At 39.4% G+C, this 22630-nt stretch overlaps 1 long non-coding RNA gene across 1 annotated transcript in view; it reads left to right on the top strand.

The window, feature by feature from the left end:
- Window positions 1-8888: 8888 nt before the first annotated feature.
- LOC128629430 (uncharacterized) overlaps window positions 8889-22630 on the top strand; it is a 39180-nt gene continuing 25438 nt past the window's right edge. Inside the window, exon 1 of the long non-coding RNA XR_008393783.1 lies at window positions 8889-9049. This is a non-coding gene — a long non-coding RNA (uncharacterized LOC128629430). The remainder of the gene's footprint in view (window positions 9050-22630) is intronic.

The raw sequence follows: 22630 nt of genomic DNA, 5'->3' as shown, positions 1-22630 counted from the left end.
CAAACCTTCAGCTCCCTCCAGAGATTTTCTATGGGATTAAGGTCTGGAGACTGGCTAGGCCACTCCAGGACCTTAATGTGCTTCTTCTTGAGCCACTCCTTTGTTGCCTTGGCCGTGTGTTTTGGGTCATTGTCATGCTGGAATACCCATCCACGACCCATTTTCAATGCCCTGGCTGAGGGAATGAGGTTCTCACCCAAGATTTGACGGTACATGGCCCCGTCCATCGTCCCTTTGATGCGGTGAAGTTGTCCTGTCCCCTTAGCAGAGAAACACCCCCAAAGCATAATGTTTCCACCTCCGTGTTTGACGGTGGGGATGGTGTTCTTGGGGTCATAGGCAGCATTCCTCCTCCTCCAAACATGGCGAGTTGAGTTGATGTCAAAGAGCTCCATTTTGGTCTCATCTGACCACAACACTTTCACCCAGTTGTCCTCTGACTCATTCAGATGTTCATTGGCAAACTTCAGACGGGCATGTATATGTGCTTTCTTGAGCAGCAGACCTTGCGGGCGCTGCAGGATTTCAGTCCTTCACGGCGTAGTGTGTTACCAATTGTTTTCTTGGTGACCATGGTCCCAGCTGTCTTGAGATCATTGACAAGATCCTCCTGTGTAGTTCTGGGCTGATTCCTCACTGTTCTCATGATCGTTGCAACTCTGCGAGGTGAGATCTTGCAAGGATCCCCAGGCCGAGGGAGATTGACAGTTCTTTTGTGTTTCTTCCATTTGCGAATAATCGCACCAACTGTTGTCACCTTCTCACCAAGCTGCTTGGCAATGGTCCAAGCCCATTCCAGACTTGTGTAGGTCTACAATCTTGTCCCTGACATCCTTGGAGAGCTCTTTGGTCTTGGCCATGGTGGAGAGTTTGGAATCTGATTGATTGATTGCTTCTGTGGACAGGTGTCTTTTATACAGGTAACAAACTGAGATTAGGAGCACTCCCTTTAAGAGTGTGCTCCTAATCTCAGCTCGTTACCTGTATAAAAGACACCTGGGAGCCAGAAATTTTTCTGATTGAGAGGGGGTCAAATACTTATTTCCCTCATTAAAATGCAAATCAATTTATAACATTTTTGACATGCGTTTTTCTGGATTTTCTTGTTGTTATTCTGTCTCTCACTGTTCAAATAAATCTACCATTAAAATTATAGACTGATCATTTCTTTGTCAGTGGGCAAACGTACAAAATCAGCAGGGGATCAAATACTTTTTTCCCTCACTGTATATAATAGACTATACAACCATTAAGCACAGGTAAAAGACTGTCATTTGAGCCAGATAAAGGTTTTGACGCACATTGTGTTTGCAATTTTGACCAAAACCAACTCAAAGATATTGGCCAGCATTTCAACCATGAGTTGTAGTTTTTTTAAAATGCTATTTTTATTTGATTCTGGCTAGCGTCTTGGATTTCTCTCTGTATTGTATGTATATAATGTGCCGGCAGGATAGTTACAGGACACTAATTATTCAGCCAAGTAAACATTGCATAGCAAGATCATGCTGTGTTTAGTGCAGCAGGTGGTGAGATTCAGCATCAAATACTATAGTTACAGCAACTAGGGCCAATGTGTAGGTACATTACATTTAAACATACAAACAAAAGGAAACAATTATAAACCTGTTTATCAAAAGTCAATAGGAAGTAGGGTTTATTTCCTTTTCTGGGCTATGATTATGACTAAAAAAAACTAATCTCCGTGACATGAAACATGCATGTCCTGAGTGCCCGGGTTCCTGATTTGTCCATCCCTAGAATAAGGATAGGAAATGTAGTTGGGGTTAATGATTATAGCTTTGTTCGTACCCAAGAAATAGAAGAAAATTGCTCGAAATTGGTAGAATTTCTATCCATTTGGTGTGAGAATGAGGTCAAACTGCAGTCAGAAAGTTATCAACTTCTATCATTTTTGAGGCTTGTAACTTGTAACTGAACTTGTACAGTTCGTTGGAAGAATAAAAATAATCAATTGATTGTTTTAGGAAGCCTGAATTCAAATTCTAAATCCTAAAAATCCTCAATAACAAATGCACCCTGACCCTGAAGTAAATAGTCTCTTTTATACCAACAGATGTATAAATCAGGATTGAACCTTCGCCCACATGCTGCTCTCTTCCAACCTTTACACCACCCACATTCAACAGAAGCAACCGGGTCTTAAAGTCTTAAATGACTCTCCCAGGCATGACCACATTTCCTTTTGGCTTTGAGATGAAAAGAAAGCTGCACTCTCAAAATCCTCTATCAACATTAAATATATCAAATGTGCTTAAGTGTTAATAACTGTTCCTATCGCTTCACTTTCTAAAAACAAAATGGCTCTTGAGACAGGGTTTTTTTTTTTTTTTAACCCAACCTACACAAGGCTTGGGAATAAAGACCTGACTGTAGGTGTGTATCCATGGCAACTTTTACACTTTAAGTAATTAGGAAAGCTTCTCAAGTAGGCCACCAAGCAGGAATCTCAAAGGATTGACACAAATTAGCAAGCTGGAACCAAACATGTATGTAATACCTGGCAGCAATAATGTAAACCCCTAAAAAATATTATATTAATACAAACATTTATTTTCCACAATTTTTTACAGTCTATTACTAGTGCTTATTGAAAATTAGATGAAATTTACGTGTGTCTGGTTGTATTTAATTTGGCGTCTATTTGAATTAGATTATATTCAGTTTTATTTGTAATAAGCATTGTCACAAACAGCTTTACAGAAATTGAGATCTAAATCTAGATCCCTAATGAGGAAGCCAGAGGAGACAGTGGCTAGTGAGAGGGATTGAGGAAGAAACCTCGAGAGAACCCATGTTCTTCTGGGCAACAGTGGAGTATGGGATTTTGATAAATGCAGTATGAATTAATTAAAGTGACAAGTCTGACAGTATGAAATGTTTCAAATACACGGGATGTTGGGTGTGGGTAAAATGGGTTGACAGGTTATAATTTTATAATCCATGATCATTCTTAATAGACGAAGATCAAACAAGACGATATATTCTTTAATGGAGATGCAAATTATTTTAAAACAAGGGTGCATAATGTATTTGGTTACATTTCAGATACAGATGGTTAAATGTTATTGCAGACAGTACTTTAGTTTGTTTCAAAGAATTATCATTATAATCCACACAATCAAAGTAAACATAGATTCATAATACATCCATCCATTTTCTATACCGCTTATCCTACAGGGTCACGGGGAACATGGAGCCTATCCCAGGATAGGTGACTATCCCACACTCTCACATACATACTCTCACACTCCTATCCCAGGGAGCATCAGGCACAAGGTGGGGTACACCCTGGATGGGGTGCCAATCCATCACAGGATCACATAAACATTCACATTCACATAGCATGGACACTTTGGACATGCCAATCAGCCTGCCATGCATGTCTTTAGACTGGGGGAGGAAACCAGAGTACCTGGAGAAAACCCCTGCAGCACACGGAGAACATGCAAACTCCGCACACACAGGGCAGCAGCGGGAATCGAGCCCCCAACCGTGAGGTGAATGTGCTAACCACTAAGCCGTCATGCACCTGTAGACAATGAAATTGTCATAACTCCTAAACCAGTGGTGTCAAACTCATTTTAGGTAACAGGCCAAACCTATAAAACATTTTTTTAAAAGTTGTGATTGCATAAATATTCACCTCCCTAGTGGAATAACAGAGACTAGCTCTATTTTATTTTATTTTTTTAATCCTTCAATTCAATTATAGTCCACAGGATGTTTTTTATTTAGAACACAGATTTGAAATGAATTTGATGAGACCGATTACAGCATTTATTTTAAGACAGTATCTATAAACAAAATATAATTTTATTTTTATAGTCCTTTTACAATACATTTCTATATACATTGATTTCAAGCAGCTTTACAAAAATGAGTGCCTTGAGCCCCAGTGAGCAAACCAAAAGTGACAGTCTCAAGGATGTCCCTGGATGTAGTTTGGCTTTCTGTGTGTGTGTGTGTGTGTGTGTGTGTGTGTGTGTGTGTGTGTGTGTATGTGTGTGTGTGTGTGTGTGTCACTCTCTCTCTACCATGTGTTTAGGATATCCCACAATATAACCAGATCCGATGCAAGGATTGGCAGATTTGGACTGAAGATCATTCCAGATCTTCATTCATCTGGGAGACTATCTTTGCCAGTGGTGGAATGTTGAGGTACACCGTGTCAGTCCCAGTTTTGTAGATCCTACAAACAGCCTTTTGTAGATCCCAGCTTTATGCTAGCTTCTTTGTCAATTCACTGCTCTATGCTCATTTTGAATTCTGTAAAATTCACCATGTTGCTAGATTTTGTAGTTGATTTCTTGCACTTTGGACACTCCAGCTTTATGTTAGCTTTGTGAGTTGTGTACATAAGCTCTATACTCACCTATACTTTACATTTGTAAATATTTTTATCAGCATCTTTATACCTATAATTATGGATATTAGATATTATAGTTGCACACTGTTATTACTGGATGATTATGACTTTTATAGCTGCCTGGAAATTGTCTGGGTGAGTGTTTGTTTTTCTCCTGTTTTTGTTTTAGATAGGGAGAAGGGGACGATATTGACGTTTTATTTGGTTTGGAATAGGCAAACTACTTTAAAAATCTCCAGTTAGCAAAAATGTTTCTATTTTGGCACTGCTCACCGAGTAGCAAGCTACGTTTTATTTTATTTTTTTTATATACCTTTGACATCAAAACAACAAATCTGGTGTCTGGTCTCTTTGATTTATGTTACACTCCTTGCTTTCCAATTACACAGCAAGCCTGATAACTTGTATTTTTGTTAGAGATGAACAAAACGGGTTGTTTACACCTAGCCTGCTTTAAAGATTCTAGGCCAGTTAATAGGTTGTTCTTAAATGGGCAGCTGGATGGAAAAGCAATTTCCTTTTGCCCGCTGAGGTCTGGTCATTCATCTGGTTATGTGATCAATAATACATGCTATTTGTATCTTTATGCAGACTCCCTTTATGCGTGTCCTTAAATACACTATATCCTCATCACATCCCATAACTTCCCCTTCTCTGCAGTCTCATGGTGTGGCATTGTGCTTCCTGTATATTTAATTCAATTCAATTACAATTTTACTTGTATAGCACTTTTAACAATGGACATTGTCCCAAAGCAGCTTTACAGAAATATATCAATTCAGGATATAGATTTTAAATGTATGAATTTATCCCTAATGAGCAAGCCAGAGGCAACGGTGGCAAGGAAAAACTTCCTGAGATAATATGAGGAAGAAACCTTGAGATCAGAAGGGATCCTCATCTGGATCTATCCTCATCTGGGTGACACACACTTATTTATATATAATTATAAATAAATCCTTTCTATAACTATGTACTACATGGTCAAATAGTGAAGTCGTGTAACCAGGAAATTCGTTATAGTTTTCACATGAAGTCTGATTTGTAGTTTAGACACCACATAAACCTTATTGGCATATTTGTCAATACTACCATGCCTTATTAAGATCTAAAAAGTGTAATCGGACAATTAGACAATAAAGCATGTGTTGTGTTGTAACACAGATGGCATCATTACTCCTACACTTTTCCATTGACTCAGCAATATTTTCTTTTTACCTCAAATCTTCAGTTACTTCAGTCTGACACCCCCCAATATATTAAATGCACTTTCAAATGACCAGAAATGACTGAAATGATTTCTTTATTAACATGGATCAGAGGATTGACTTATTGACTCATTAATAGAGTGTAGGCTAGACAAACACATGCAAAAGAAGAAGTACGATTGAATGCGGTTTGACTGAGTTTACATTTGATTTCTGGCCCTCAGTCGAACTGACTGTGAATTAATGTGTCCATCCCTTATAATCTCAGGCAACCAATTTCTTTTTTATCTGCTCTTATTGGCTTAATGTGTTCCCAGTTGACAAACTGCACTGTGTGTTAGTTGTTACTGAAAATCACTAAAACCACTGATTATAAAGGCCATTCAAATGGTGGCATTTCATCATTGCCCAAACAAACAATAAACATTCGACTGAAATATCCTACCAACTAAGTAAGTGAAACATGGGCGGGCGGGGGTGGGGTGTGTGTGTGTGTGTGTGTGTGTGAGGGGGAGGGGGTTATCTTGGCAAAGGGAGGTACTGCAAAGTATTGTTGCACATATATATGTATATACAAATATAATATAATATTATATATATATATATATATATATATATATATATATATATTTGAGAGGTGATAGACATTTTAATGCAGTAAATATTGTCTTTGGAGAACAGAGAGAGAGAGAGAGAGAGAGAGAGAGAGAGAGAGAGAGAGAGAGAGAGAGAGAGAGAGAGAGAGACAGAGAGAGAGAGAGAGAGACAGAGAGAGAGAGACAGAGAGAGAGTCAGTCTTTAATTACCCTTATGGTTTTACTGAGAATGTATTTGCATCTGTAAAAATGAAAATGATATAGGGATAATCTTCTATTACGTATCTATGTATCCACCAATGATTTACTGTTTTATACTTCTTATATATTTTTAGTGTGTGCTTGTGGTCCTTTTTCATTCAAATCTAGTCACTATTAAATCTTCTTTTTTTCTAACAAAACCCATATGCCATCCAAATATTTGATTTTAATGCCCTCAACCTAAAGTGTGATCAAATTTCCATAACTATTGTCACGATCTCGCTGGCAGATGGCGCTGTGGCGACAACGTGCACGTGCGCGCTCTGAAGCCACTCATTGCTTGAAGTGCGCATGGACTCTAAAACTGTGTCAAGTGTTGCCAGCTGTTAGCAATTAAGAAAATGCTGACTGGTTATTTAAACCCTTCGTGTTGTTGCGCACGTCGCACGGCATTAAAGTAAAGTAGAGAAAGGACTAATGGAGAAAGGACTAACAGAGAAGAAGACGGAATGAATAATGGTGCCAGACGTTGTTTCCCACCAGCTCGTGTACTGACTTATATGGCAAAAAAAAAACTGTACTCCTGCGCTTACTTCCTGTCTTGAGTCCTGTGTCGTAACAGAATGCTGCGCCCAATCATGGAAGTAGCAGGAGAGCACCTTATTGGGAGGCGCTCGGACTACTGGCCGCATTTCCAGTCTGTGAAGTTCCCGCAGAGGTTCGCTGCTGAGCTCCCACCAGTGTCAGCGGGATTGGGGAGCTAGCCGCTAGAATTCCTCTGCAGTTGCCAGGTTTATTTCTGCAGCCTGGTGTATCCCAAGCCTACCAAGAGCCAATGGATCGGGTTCTTGGTGTCCCGGTTTTGCGGCCCAGCCAGGGACTGGGTGGAGGAACTGGTGAGTGCTCGGTCCCCCGCTCTCCTGGATGTTACCCAGTTCACGGAACTGTTTGTCGAAGAGTTCTACCGGCCAGGACATCTTCGTGGTCTGGATCTGCTGACGTTTTTGGTCAATGGAAAGCCCCAGCCTGACCTGCCCTTCCACCTTTTCTACAAGTGGGTGGACACGCTAGACTCTACAGCTCCCAAGTGGGTGAACATGCCTGAATCCGCAGCTTCACATCAGGTTCCAGTCGACATGGTGGAGAGGACACCGAGATATGTCTGAGGGCTGTGGGAGGGAGACTCAGTTACAATTCCCCACCTGAAAGAAACTGCGTCTCCAAGAAGACTGGAGACTCCAAGATCTACTGTTCGAAGGAATGCTTCAAGAGCAGCTGTCGGGAGCATAAACGCCTACACTGGAAAGCTCGTGCGGAGCTCCAGCTCGAGGTCAACTTGGCGACCTCTGGGCCCCCGTCTGAGGTCAACCTGGCGGCCTCAGAGCTCCAGCCCGAGACCTACGGGGAGGTCTCAGCTACAGAACTCCAGCCTGAGGTCAACCTGGCGACCTCTGGGCCCCAGCTAGAGACCTGCGGGGAGGTCTCAGCTCCAGAGCTCCAGCCCGAGGTCAACTTGGCGACCTTGGAGCTCCAGCCAGAGACCCGCGGGGAGGTCTCTACCACCGAGAAAGCTGCCCTGCTGTCCTGACCCAGTGAGGAAGCTGTCCCGCTGTCCTGTCCTGCTGAGAAAGCTGCCCTGCTGTCCTGTCCCCTCAAGGAAGCTGTCCCGCTGTCCTGTCCTGACGAGGACGCTGTCCTGCTGTCCTGTCCTGCCGAGGAGGCTGTCCCGCTGTCCTGTCCTGCCGAGGAGGCTGTCCCCCTGTCCAGACGAAGAGGCTGTCCCGCTGTCCTGTACTGCCGAGGAGGCCGTCCCGCTGTCGTGTCCTGCCGAGGAGGCTATCCCGCTGTCCTGTCCTGACGAGGAAGCTGTCCCGCTGTCCTGTCCTGCCGAGGTAGCTGCCCCGCTGTCCTGTCATGCCAAGGAGGCTGTCCTACTGTCCGGTCCTGCCAAGGCAGCTGTCCCGTTGTCCAGTCCTGCTGAGGAGGCTGTCCCACTGTCCAGACCCGCAGAGGACGTTCCTCCGAGCTCCAGCCCTGCAGAGGACGTCCCTCCGAGCTCCAGCCCCACAGCGGATGTTGCTCCCAGTTCCAGTCCTGCTGAGGACATCGCCCAGCGTTCCAGTCCCGCTGAGGACGTTGCTCTGCATTCCAGTCCCGCTGAGGACGTCGCCCAGCATTCCAGTCCCGCTGAGGACATCACCCCGAGCTTCAGTCCAACTGGGGGTGATGCTCCACCTGTCTGCTTCCCGGCGGAGGCCGTCCTGTTTTCCGATGCATCAAGAGACAGATTACACAGGGGCCCAGGACCCCCGTTGGAGGGGGTTCTGTCACGATCTTGCTGGCAGATGACCCTGTGGCGACCTGCACCTGCACGTGCATTAAGTGCGCATGGACGCTAAAACTGTGTCAAGTGTTGCCAGCTGTCAGCAATTAAGAGAATGCTGACTGGTTATTTAAACCCCTCATGTTGCTGCGCATGCCGCGTGGCATTAAAGTAAAGTAGAGAAAGGACTAATGGAGAAGGACGAACAGAGAAGAAGACGGAATGAATAATGGTGCCAGACCTTGTTTCCCACCTCCTCATGTGCTGACTTAAGTGGCAAATAACGACTGTACTCCTGCGCTGTCTTGAGTCCTGTGTCGTAGCAACTATGGTACGGAGCAATATCTATATCTTCTCCAACTAGCTATTAATGTGCTTTTACTAAAATCTAATTAATAATTGGCAACATAAAGCTAATAAAAATAACTTTCATTCATTATCTTCAAGTTCAAAAACTTGATGCAAAAGCCCGATTAAGTTAAAATCCAAAAGTACAAATGCAGCATGCCCATTAAGTTAGGTCATATGAACATTTCATTTCATGGATTTTTTTTTGCCCTTAATGTATGAAAGATTATGTGCCATAAACTAATGTTTGCTGCTGCATATGCTGTAATTGTTCTCTTCAATAGACCCCATTACTTTTTCTTATGTGTGCCCATTTCCAACCCCTGCATTAAAGATGAGGTCTACCACCATAAAATAGTCATTCGAAAAATGCACTCTACTTAGATTGGTACAGTAGCTAAATATATATATATATATATATATATATATATATATATATATATATATATATATATATATATATATATTTGAGCCAGATTTAAGATGGCCTTGCAGTGCATCATCACTGAGTTGTTGAATTAAATCCCATGATCAATCTAAAAGTGTACTTTGCTCCTAACATCCATTCTTGCACACATACAGCTTCTGTCTATCAAAAGTTACACTCATTTAGCATTTGGCGTTTCGTGCAGTAGACTATCAGTGAGTCTATATTAGTAGAGAACAAAAATAAGAGCATGGTGTCAGACACATTATTTCAAATTCCTTTCCTTGACTCACACTGGTCTTATAATTCAGTCAGTCCAGTCTTTTCAAGTTGCTACTAATAAACTACAGCAGTGTCCAAAAGTCTTAGACCACATTGAAACTCTAAATTTTAATTTAAAATGGGAAATAAACAAAAGGTTTTAGAATTTTTAAATATTCAAAATATGAATGTAATCGTTCAATATCTTCAATATTTAATCACTCAAGATTCTGCACTATTTCTAGGTCCCCATTTAAATGTAAATAAATGTGTGGTATTGAGCATGTTAACTACTTTGTACAAAAGGTCATTTTGACATTTTGAGGTATATTCAGTAAAGCAATTCTAGTCTGGATTCCTCTCAACTGAGATGTTGATGTGGAGCAATGAGTCAATCAAATAGAAAAAAAAAAGGAAAGACCTGCCTGTCCATTCCTTCACTGAGACTTATAGTCCTGTGGTTGGACCTGAGAGACACCCCTAAGATTAATGGAAGCTCAAATAATTTAAAGTCCTCTTGAAGCCCTGAGAGCAACCTCCTCATTAAACTTTCAGCTGAATGTTCATTCAGATTGAAATTTATTGGGCTCACACACAACCATACACAGGATGACATGCAGTAAAATGCTTTTTACGACTGTCTGTGACAAATAAAAATAGAATTTACATAAACAGAATTTATTTGTAAAGCTCTGTTGCTCTGTGTGAGCATCAAACTCACACAATAGTGGTAATTCACACAATAATATAAGGATAATCCCACAAGACATCTATGGATATTGTTTTTTGGGCTAAATCTGGTCGGCCCACCATGGCCTTTATTTAGCTCAAAAAGAGTCAGTAGAAAATTGGGCTTTGTTTAGTCCATCTGATATGGTCTAAATTTATCCCAAGATGAACGTTTGTTTGGGACCACATATAGCCCTAATACAGCCATGAAAATAAGATCACATTGCAGCACGTGGGGAATTATATCTCGAGGAAAATGTGTGTTGTGTACACTATACCCAAATGAGTCTTTCTGAAGATTTTTTATATAATCATTGCTGTTCATATGCTTAATATATGCCATACAAAAAACTTAATGTTACTGCTCTTTAATATAACATTTATCTATAAGAATGCATTTTCCCCGCTGCTTCATGACGCACACACACAAACACAGGATATGAATTTCAGATGATAGCAGGACAGAACGACAGAGTGGCTTGTTTTGATTGATTGGTCACTCAGAGTTCAAAAGTCAAATTATTTGCACTTGGGCATGGAGGAGGAAAAGGGCGGGGTAGTGAAAAAAGGCTGGCAGAAGTACGTACATTAGATTGACTTTTACTACTGCTCAGAGAAAATTTTTAAGTGTCTTTTGTTGTATATACAATAACATGCCACTGGAAGGTCTGGCGGATGTATCTCGCAATACATCTGGTGTCAAATGGTTTATCGGTACTTTTTTTGTCAGTTGTCTTATTTTGAGAGTAATTATGAATATAATATGATATAATAATATAATGAATATAATACATAATCATGAATTCATGATTAAAATAGTTGTTGAAACAGCCTGTAAAAGGCATCTTTTCAACGTTCACTTTGCAACCAAATTTAGACTTAGAGGGATGACTTTTTACTTTTCTACCAAATCTCATCGTTGTTGAGATATCTGGCAAGGTTGTATCTTTAGCATCTTTTCAACGAGTTTTGCTGGATGGGTGAGAATAAGGTTTTTTTTGTTTGTTTTTTTTTTACCTCTTAATATGACCTTCCTTTCCTGTTTATATAGGTTAATACTTAAGGTAAAGCTTTACATTATGGTTCCCTTTACTGACATTATTTAATAATTACTTAACATGAACAAGCCTTGAACTTCAGAATTAGTAATCATAATTAACATGAATAAAATAACTAAGACTTATTGTTAACTGAAATAGTTAACATCCTTTCACTACATTTTTAAGGATAAATATGGTTGAAAACAGCTCATTTTTCAGCTGAAAGGGTCATTTTGTCCAGCCAAAATAGAAAAAACAAACCAAAGTAACAAACAAACAAAAAATATTAAATAGACCAACAACAAAATTTAAGAGTTTCCAAGTAATTTGATAATTTGAATGGTAATGATAATTAGTAAGTGATATAAACACTATTTTCTGTCCTATGCCAGTCATCACAGATGAGACGGTAGAAACTATAGTGTTTACTATACAACAGGGTTGAATGGTAACTTACACTTACTTTGGGGGAAAGAAGCTGCTCACATATTTCAGTTATATTTATGTGTACGCTTTCTGATTAACTGCTCTATGTAACACCCCCCCCCCCCCCACATGTGGCAGTGAATCAGCATCCATCTGCATTCATCTTGGGCCTTTGGTGGCTTCGTCAGTATGTTTCATTACTATTGTTCATACATTTTGAATTGTATTTGATCATCTTTTAAGTATTCACATTTTATGTACTTGTGCTTCATTATTACCCTCATTTGTTTGCGTGTTTAATTTCATGTTTTTAATAGGCAAGCAAAGCAGTGTATTTAAGAGTTAAATCTATCATTTGGTAGATTACATAGACAGATGTAAGCAGGATCTATTTGATGTACACGTACATGTTGTGAATGTGGCTTAGTGGTTAGCATGTTCGTCTCACACCTCCAGGGTCTGGGGTTTGATTCTCACCGTGGCCCTGTGTGTGTGTGGAGTTTGCATGTTCTCCCTGTGCTGCAGGGGTTTCCTCCAGGTACTCCGGTTTCCTCCCCCAGACTAAATACATGCATGGGAGGCTGATTGGCATGTCCAAAGTGTCTGTAGTGTATGGATGGGTATGTGAGTGTGGTATAGAAGATGGGTGGATGGATATTGTGAATGTAAATTCATATTGTTTTATCGTTTTCCTTTCTATTTCATAGTATTACCTTATCCTTATTAAAAGTGGAACGAGACTTTCAGTATCTGTGAACTTTTGATGAGGGTGTAGTTTAGCTTGCTGTCAAAGTATACAGAGGATGTATATAGAGGACAGTATACCATTACAAAGATTTCAGACCTCCCTTTGAACACAACGTCTATCAGTTACCAGAACAAGGTTTCTCCAGCTCATTGTAGTCCACTATCATCATATTAATATCACCTATTGGCACCAGACTGCAGAGGCAAAAGGCAAAGAGCCTCTGGAGAGCCATGGAGAGTTTTGTATGTGAATAAAACAGCATGAGCATTCGGTTAAAAGCTGCAGCTAACCTCAGGGATCCCAGTGAGACCAATAAGTGAAGAGGAGGTGAGCTGAAAAACATAGTAAATCAGATGAATTTAAAAGGCAAACAGAGAAAAAAAAAATGTAGGACAAAAATAAGTGCAGAACATCATTGGGGGAAAACAGGAATAAGGTCTCTTGACAACAGTTACAATTAGAAAGACACAAGAGTAAATTTAGCATTATGTAAGGGATAAAAATAACCCAGCATGCTTTTATAGGAAAATAATCAACATTTGGGTGGGGTGATGCAGCCAGGTGTGAAGCAGAGTTACTTCTACTATCCTGAATTGTTTATTTTGATGCAATAGCATATCCTGAACGGTTGTATTCCTCTAACAGCACAGCAATTTGTCAATAATGTTATTAGTTTATCATTATGTATGTTAATATAAGATTAACATAGATTTAATATAATAAAGATAAGTTAGTTCCTCTTATACGTCCTGCTATACTAATGTTATAGCACCTATAAATAGTCGTTCCCTCACCAGTCTCTCTTTTTTCCCTCTCTCTTGTAGCTAATAAGACGAAAAGAAATGCACAGCTCATGTCATGTTCGTGAGAAACTTATTGACAGTTATAAATTACTGACACCAGTGATTGCTTCCATAAATGTAGATAAATATCTTCTTACAGAAAACAATATCCATATCCAAATAACAACACCTTAGATCTGTTCATTATTAGGTATCCGCCATGCAAGTCTCTGTGAATGAGCTGTTATTTAATAAATAATGTATAAGACTCTTTGACCTATCAAGTCAAGAGCGTTGTGGTGTAATGTGGCATAATCACTGAACTCTAGAAACATCTTAGATCCTGATGTGTTTAAACATAACTTCTATATAGTGCATTTCACAGGGATGCTAACATGTCAATACTTTCCATAGGAAGTTCAAACTGCGTGTGTGTGTGTGTGTGTGTGTGTGTGTGTGTGTGTGTGTGTGTGTGTGTGTGTGTGTGTGTGTGTGTGTACCTGAAATGTATTGTTTTCAGCAAGGCTATGTGTATCTCTAGGACATTCAAGCTCCTGCAGTTCATATTCACCAATTAGTGTCAGTACAGGTCAGTCTACAACTCACACACGCACGCGCAGACACACACGCACACACACACACACATACACACACACACACACACACACACACACACACACACAAAATCAGAAAATGCACAAAATGCACATTAGGACAGTTAACTGAATTAGTAATGTAATGTGGGTGGGGTTAATAGGCTGAGGTAAACTCGTTAGCATTAGCTTGGCCGGCTAAGGCATGATGGAGATCACGAAAATGGTTTCAAAAGTTGTGACAGCTGTTTTCTTGTTTAAACCTTCAACAAGTTAACAATATATTCGGGTATAGTTAAACAAGTCCCGTATAGCGAAGTTTAATACTTAAAAAGAGCCGACGCGCTGTCTTCCGCAATTTTTTATTTTTTTTTGAGTTTGTCCGCATCAATCCCATTGCATTCTGGGATTTTTCACTCGAGTAGTGTCTATCAGTTGTATACTGCAAAATCTTGCCGGAAGCAGTATGCCATCCAGGTATATCTTGCCTACGGTTTTTCACCTACTGAGAGTTCAGAAATAATGCCCCTCTGGCATACTGCTTTTCGCCTACTGTGTAGTAAAGTACTACGCGATTTCGGACACAGCCAAGATATTCATCAATTTTACAGCATGCGAACAATATTAACAATATTAAAAGGATGCCCCCGGTGCATCATCATAACAAAATGCAACCAATGCATCAGATTATGCAAACTATGCATCATCTTCACACAGTGCAAACGATGCATTAACTCAGAAATGATAACTGAAGGATATGTGAAAACCAAAGTTCAATTTCTTAAATCCAAATGGCGCACGTGAATTGAAGAAGGCTTTGGCTGAATGGGCATGGTGATGACGTAACACGATGCGTCCTGCCCCAAATCTGCAAAGAACCTGCTGTAATTTTGAAAAATTGAAAGCTCCTCAAAATATTGCTGTTTGCTTGATTTTGTGTTAATTTCTGTGAGTGAAAAATCGTGAAATCTGGGTGGGACTGATATATGGAATAAAACACAAGCAGGCATGCTGTTACAATAATTAATAATGGAGTATGACCACTCTGAAGTTTATTATTTTTCAATAACAGCACATCTCAAAGTTTTTTTTTCCTCTTATACCACAGCCATAGTTTCATTTAATGTTGTGACATGTCCGCTGGACAAGATAGTCACTGTTATCACTTTTAAAAAGTTCACTTTTTAAAATCCGTTTATGTGGAGCGTCCGTCATATTAGTCCCTGTGTGAGTTGCTACTACAGAAGCGATAACATATTAGAATGAGAGCATTTATATGAAACTGTGATTTGAATTACAACTAGGACTATAACCAGAGCAGCTGTTATGGAAAATGAATCAATACATTCTGAACAGATTTGAGAATTTAACAATGGTATAGCATACATACACATATGAGAAAAGAGAATTCTGTGCTGAGAAAGATTTATCCGACTTTCAAAAACTGGACAATATGAATGGAGCAAAAATATTTTACTTACATTTTATTCTAAGGTTTTGTTGGTATCTGTCTATAATCAGACACAACCCTGTTCATTGTATATACTGTACATACAGTATAAACACAAATAAACCCAATTGAAAACCTCACTATGAAAAAAACTAGTATCATCTCTGAAAGATGATTCTACAGATTTAAAGCTTCGTCTGAAATGTTCTATATTTTGCATAAAAATGTATACCTCGGTGCTGCTGAATTCTCAAATTTGATTGGTCAGAAGGCGTAACTTTTCTATAACAGCAGTTCTGACGTAATTCAGATGATCAGGTTCTAGATATAATAAGTTATTGTTTCTATAGTAACAGCTCATTCAGAGACTTTTATGTCGGAAGATATACATAATCTAAGGCTAATGATTAATGTATTTTATAAAATGTGTTGCTATTCACCAAAGAAAAATATATACTGTGTATGTGGTGAAGCTTTCTATAAGAAGATATTTAACATTTATTACAGGCGTCTCGGGGGCACAGTGGCTTAGTGGTTAGCACATTTGCCTCGCACCTCTGGGGTTGGGGCATCAAATCCTCCCTCCACGCTGTGTGTTTGGAGTTTACATGTTCTCTCCGTGGTTTCAGCTTTAGTTTTCTCCCCAGTGTAAAGACATGCACTGTAGGCTGATTGGCATTTCCAAATTGTCCATAGTGTGTGAATGTGTGTGCGATGACCTCCAGGGTGTCCCTTTCCTTGTGCCCCCAGTTCCCTGGAATAGGCCCCAGGCCTAGGGATGGATGGAAGGAGGCTCCAGTGTTAGTGCTTTGTAACAGTAAGTAAGTTTTCTGTCATGATACTGTAGGACAGAGGAGGTTGTACTTTCTGGTTTGACAGTAACATCAAAAGTTGCTTTTTTTTTTTTATGAATGTATATTACTATAATGTAAGTGAGAACTGAAAGTAACTTGTCTTGTGAATGTTACACAGCATTAAACATATAAAACTCAAACGGTTAAAAAGTATGTTGTATCATTCACTAATAAATTCAATAGTGTAATTGTTGGCAAATTGCTGTGATATAAGAGGTGTAAAATCACAGCCAAGCCAGGACCCAGTTTCTCAGGAGGCACCGCGGACTACAAACATGGCCGCTGAGAACTACACTTCCCACACACGCATGTGCTCACCCTCCCTGGAGTTTTAATCACACATACCTGCATCCAATCAAACACACACTCTCACCACAGCACTTAAGAGACTTTGGAGGCAAACAGACTTCACAAAGTAAATGTTCAATAGGCTTGCTCTCTGTCGTTATCCAAGCCATTCATTTGTGAGTTTTGCTTAAGTGACTTTGACCAGTGTTTCCGTCCCCGACCTCCATTTCTACCTAGCCTCGTTTTGTTTGTTTGCCTGATCGCCTGACCCCTGCTTGTTTTCACGACCACGGACTTTGCCTTTCCCATTGGATTATTCTGCTTTGATTCTTTCACCCGCAACTGCTTCCATCTCTACCCACGGTACGTGACAAGAGGAATAAAACACTCCAGGCCATGTTTTTACTGGAAAATAATCCAATTCAGGGTGGTAACTTCACATTGTGCCACCCCATTGGGGATTACACCCGCAAGAGTTTTAGTCCTTACTTATTGATTGCCCCAATACTTGTCCTTAGACTTCTATTGTAAGTGTGTTTTAAGTAAACACGTTTTACATTTCTTTCTCACAACAAGGAAATATTTTGAAATTCTTAAGTGCACATACAGTGCAGTTACAGCAGATTAGGTTTAACTTTTTAAAAAAAAAAGTATACACTGGAGTATTCCTTTAAGGGTGAAGTTTAGCATTGAAAGGTGGAGTGGTTCTTTGAATATTATTCAACTAGGACATCTCATGGTTTGCACGTGTGTTGAGGGTCAAGCTGAGGAAAGTGAAAGGAACTAAGGAAACAATTCTGCAAGTCTAAATTGAATTCCTCAGAGAGAGTGAGAGAGAGTGCAAGAGAGAGAGAGAGAAAGGCTACTGTCGTACAACTGAAGATCATTCTACTTCAGTCCTCATTAGCCATAGTGAGCTGTCCACAGTTTGTCCTCAGATGACACTAATAGACAGCTGGAGGGGGGTTGACGATGCTGCTCTGTGACTAACAACGCAGCAAGGAATGACCATGAAGCACCGTGCTGGCAGGTAAGAGTATAATTAGGTGGGGGTTTTTGGGCTGATAAAATGGGTTGCTTCTGGGCTTTTTTCAACTTTTCATGCATGTTGCTTAACCACTGTAATTTAAGACCCAGACACACGATACAGGCCCTTAACCTCCCAAATTCACTTCCACAGTCTGACAGAATAGAGCAGTACAAAAGGTTATGATGGCTGGTACAAAGGGGTTTTTTGTTTAGTAGAACATGTTGAAGGTCAGAGTGATTTTTCAGAAATTACATTAAAAAAATTTTAATAGTCTGCTTAAATTAGCGATAAACATATAAAGTGCATCAGAAACTTCCCATTGCTACTGAAGTAGGCTCTTTTGATTTGTAATTGTAATATGCTGGTATAAGAGAGCAAAACATTTGACACTTGAAGAACCCTTTTTTTCACTAAGGGTGTAGATAAATAATGATGATGTACACAGAAGGGCTCTTCAGAACTCAGACATTCAAACACTTTCAAACACTTTCAACTGGATCATAAAATGTTCTACTTGAAAGTCTTTCTGATAGAGAAACATCCCTTTAAGGGTTCTCCCAGAGGGATAAAATTAATTTCCTAAGAGTACTGAACAACCACATAAATTCATTTATGAAGCTGGATATAAACAGATTTATTCGTAAACCGTTCATACAAGAAAAATGTTCGTATCCTACTCGTGCTCCTGAGTGTGTGTAAACTCACACCTAAGAAAACTAAATAATGTAAACATTTACAAATTATTTATTAAGAATTCAAATACTATCATTTGCATGCATTATTGTGCTTTTATGTGTGGAATATATAATATCAAAAACACATCCTCATGCTAGTTGTAAAAAATAAAGAAAGTGAAGAAAAACAAATCAAGAAATGGCAAAAGACAAATAAAAAATAATCATTCAATTATGCAAAAAAGAATTGTCACCGTACAAAAGGAGGATGGCCTGGTCTGTATGTCTCATCTGATGGAAGGTTTAGGCATGCCACATTTATGAGGGAAAGGATGGTTAAAGACTGGTATGATTTTTTGGAGGTTAATTCAATTCCTTTTGCCATGACATTTTTTTAAGCCCTGTGCCACATTTCCAGCAGATCAGCTGAGACACGTAAAGCAATTTAGAAATAGCAGTTTATCGATGTAGCATGTCACGCACAATGTGGTGTGCATGATCACCTGGGTGCAGTGATAGATGTTTTTTTTTTCCTCTTCCATTTTAATGTCATAACATTTTCTTTTCACCTCACTTAATTCACACCTTATTCACCTTTTCTGGCTCTAGATTTTGATCTTTTCAGGCGCTGTTACACTGCTAAATATTTTTTTATTGGCTTGGAAGTGGGTCAAAATAACTTCCACTTCTTCCTTCCTGCTTTTTCTTAGTCACTTAATTTTTCCACCCCTCTGTGCACTTGACCTTTTATGGAGTTTTGTGGGCATCGCTAAATTCAAATAAGCTGTGTCAGGAACACGCTTTGTACATTACGAGTGATTAACATACTTTTTAAGAATATGAAGAAGGGTATGAAGAAAATCAGCCTTTCCAAATGTTTTGTGAATCCAGTGGAAGCTAATGTTTAACGTTAACACTGCTTGACTGATTTGCATAACATGGCGTATCTCTGTAGTTATGTAACATGCCACATCATCTATGCCTATAATAAAGCTGATCCAGAGAGGCATTACAGAGACAGAACTACAAATAGGTTTTAATTTTTTTTTATTTTAACAGTGTGGACAGCGGTATTATAACTCCTTTTTTTAATACTCCCCATAAATCATAAACAGTGTTTCAAAATGAGTCGTTTGTGTTTTCTCTCTAATGTGATGTCACATTAGATCAGGCCCCACCCATGACTGGTGATGGACTCTGCCCTATTAGCATAGATCCTCCCCTGAGTGAGCTGCTCACAGTCCGCCATGTTCTCCATGCTGGAGCAGCTATAGTGATAAGAAGAATGTCTCAGCTTTGTAAGTGTTCGGTTGTTGGCTGTAAAAATGAACATGAGAGTCTTCATATACTCCCGGCATCAGAGTCACTGAAGATGCAATGGAGAAATTTTATTTTTGAAGGAAATGTGCCCCAAAAAATAGCTACATTCGTATATGTTTGTTCAAATCATTTTACACTAGACTGCTTTGTGAATGAGGGTCAGTACAAAGCAGGATTTGCTGAAAAGTTTATTCTCAAGCATGGATCAATATCAACTGTTCATGATCCAGCTTCATATCCAGAAGACATACAGTGGGGGAAAAGTACTGGATGTGTCAACATTGTTTTCAGTAATTATCTTTCCAATGAGGCTATTCACATGAAATTTTCACCAGATATCCGTATTAACTGAAGAAATCCGGAAATATAAAGAATTAACATCATTAAAGTCCATAAATAAAGTTATATGTAATAAAGTGGAATGACACAGGAAAAAAGTCAGTTTCATGTGAATAGCCTCATTGGAAATATATTTACTGAAAAAAATGTTGATGCATAAGTATCACCCTTTATATTTTGAGAATGTTTGCAAATCGCCTTTCCGAATGTGCTCGTTAGCAAATTCCATGGCTAATGAGGCTAAAGTTACCATTGTCTCTGATTGTATTGAGAGAGACCAGAGCTATGTCATCATTTTTTATTTTTAACCTGAAAACGCTTACTGTTTGTAGAATTCATACATATAGGGCTGAACACCAGCATTTATGGTGTCAGTCATACTGGTTCTCCTAATTTGTTGTTGCTGTAGTATCCGAAGCACAAGCTGTAAAGGCACAGCCCTCTTCTAGACAGGGGGCAAGGAGCAGCAGCTCATTTGCATTTAAAGAGACACACAAAAACGTGTTTTTGCTTCCACCCAAAAAGAGCCTTTACAGCACGGTATAATAAATGATCTGTGGGGTGTTTTGAGCTGAAACTTCACAGACACATTCTGGGGACACCTGAGACTTATATTACATCTTGTAAAAAGAGGCATAATAGGTCCTCCTTAAGGGTTCTCTCAGAGGGACAACAAAATGTGAACTCAATGTTTTCCAGGAAGCAATGTTTCTTTGGTGAATTTAAATACAACTTAATTATCTAGTGACTATTGAATTGTATTTGGACTTGTTACTCCTATGCAGAAATAGAGGAGCATGTTGCATAATCAGTAACAGCAGGATGTCAGGAATCAGACCACAGTGCTCTCAGTCAAATTTCAAAGCAGATGAACTTCCTTTTATTTCATTTGTTACTATGTTTCTGTTTACACTTTCACTGAGTTCCTGAAGTCAGTCAAAAGCACTGGTTTAAAAAAAAAAAAAAAAGACAATACAGTAAACCATTTTTCACTATAGTACTCAGTAACTGTGGGGTGAACTGTTTGTGCATTTCTGTTTGTTCTTGCTTTTTTAAATTATTATTAATTATAATTCATTATTATACCCATCATAGACTTTACACCGATTATTACAGCTGTCACAAAGCGTCAAAATACAAAAACTTTATTCTACTAAAGGTCATTTATTTTAGCACATTTGATGCTCTAGAGACTATGCTTGGAGATTAGTTTTCCCCGTATTTGTGAAAAGTGACTTCAGAGCTGGCATGTGTCTATAGCCTTGAATGCTCCACTAGGCATGTCAAAGGCCACGGTGACTCCTGAAGTGTGAAATGGTTCTAAAGCAGATGAAATCCCTTGCTTTAAGAAAACAGTGCTTGTGAAATTTAAGGAATCACACCCACCACTCCATCTTCTGCACTCTTTCAACCCATATCTCCCTATTTCCCTCTTGATGTTTCTATATCACTTCTATATTTATTCATCTTCAGTAAGGCATGAACAGCAGAAACATTCTCACTCACACACTCATTCACACCTTCAGGCAATTTAGAGTGGTCAGTCCACCTAACTGCATGTTCCCTTTCAAAGGGAACTCAGCGTTGCGTTAGCTTCACACTGTGGGAAGCACCCTTGTGCATGACCGCTATCTAAAGTTGCAAGAGTCCTTACTAGAACCAGAAAGTATGACCATATCACCCCGATCTTATCCACACTGCACTGGCTCCCAGTAAAATTTCGCATTGATTACAAAATACTACTATTGACCTATAAAGCACAAAACAGTCTCGTGCCACAGTACCTACGTGAAATTTTGGTCTTCTGTGATCCGCCCCGCCTACTTAGATCAAAAGGTGCAGGCTATTTGTTGGTACCTCAAATAGTGAAGGCTACAGCAAGGGGAAGAGCTTTCTCTTACAAAGCCCCACAGTTATGGAACAGCCTTGCAATTAGTATTCGGGACTCAGACACAGTCTCAGTGTTTAAGTCTAGGCTTAAAACATATTTGTTTACCCAAACTTAGAATGAATAGACTTTCTTTTACGCAAAGCTTAATCTTACCTAACAATCTCTATCTCTCTTTACCTCCCTCTCCCTCTCTAATTCTGTCGAGCCACACATGATTTTATGGAGATGCCAGTGATCCTGACCCATTCTGAACCATGATGAACCATTCATGAACCATTCATCACTTATCAACTGGAGTCCACAGGCTGGAGATTGCTTAGGATGGTACCGCTTGGACTGCAATCACCACATGCGGTTTTGCACTCAGGTCTCCTTTAGTGAACAGTGGACTAGTTAAAAAAACAGACTTCATATTAAAACCATAATGCACTTTCTTTTACTTTCACACTATCCATTGTTACCCAGATGAGGACGGGTTCCCTTCTGGGTCTGGTTCCTCAAGGTTTCTTCCTCATTTCATCTTAGCGAGTTTTTCCTTGCCGCCATAATCACCGGCTTGCTCATTAAGGATAAATTCACACAGGATAAATCTGTATCCTGTGTTTATATATTTCTGTAAAGCTGCTTTGAGACAATGTCCATTGTTAAAAGCGCTATACAAATAAAATTGAATTTAATTGAATTGAATTAGAGTCTGTGTGAAATCACGCCT

This window comes from Ictalurus punctatus, chromosome 29 (assembly GCF_001660625.3).
Source record: "Ictalurus punctatus breed USDA103 chromosome 29, Coco_2.0, whole genome shotgun sequence".
Lineage (NCBI taxonomy): Eukaryota > Metazoa > Chordata > Actinopteri > Siluriformes > Ictaluridae > Ictalurus > Ictalurus punctatus.
The sequence above is the reverse complement of the archived record's forward strand: the minus strand, read 5'-3'. Positions and strand labels throughout refer to the sequence as shown.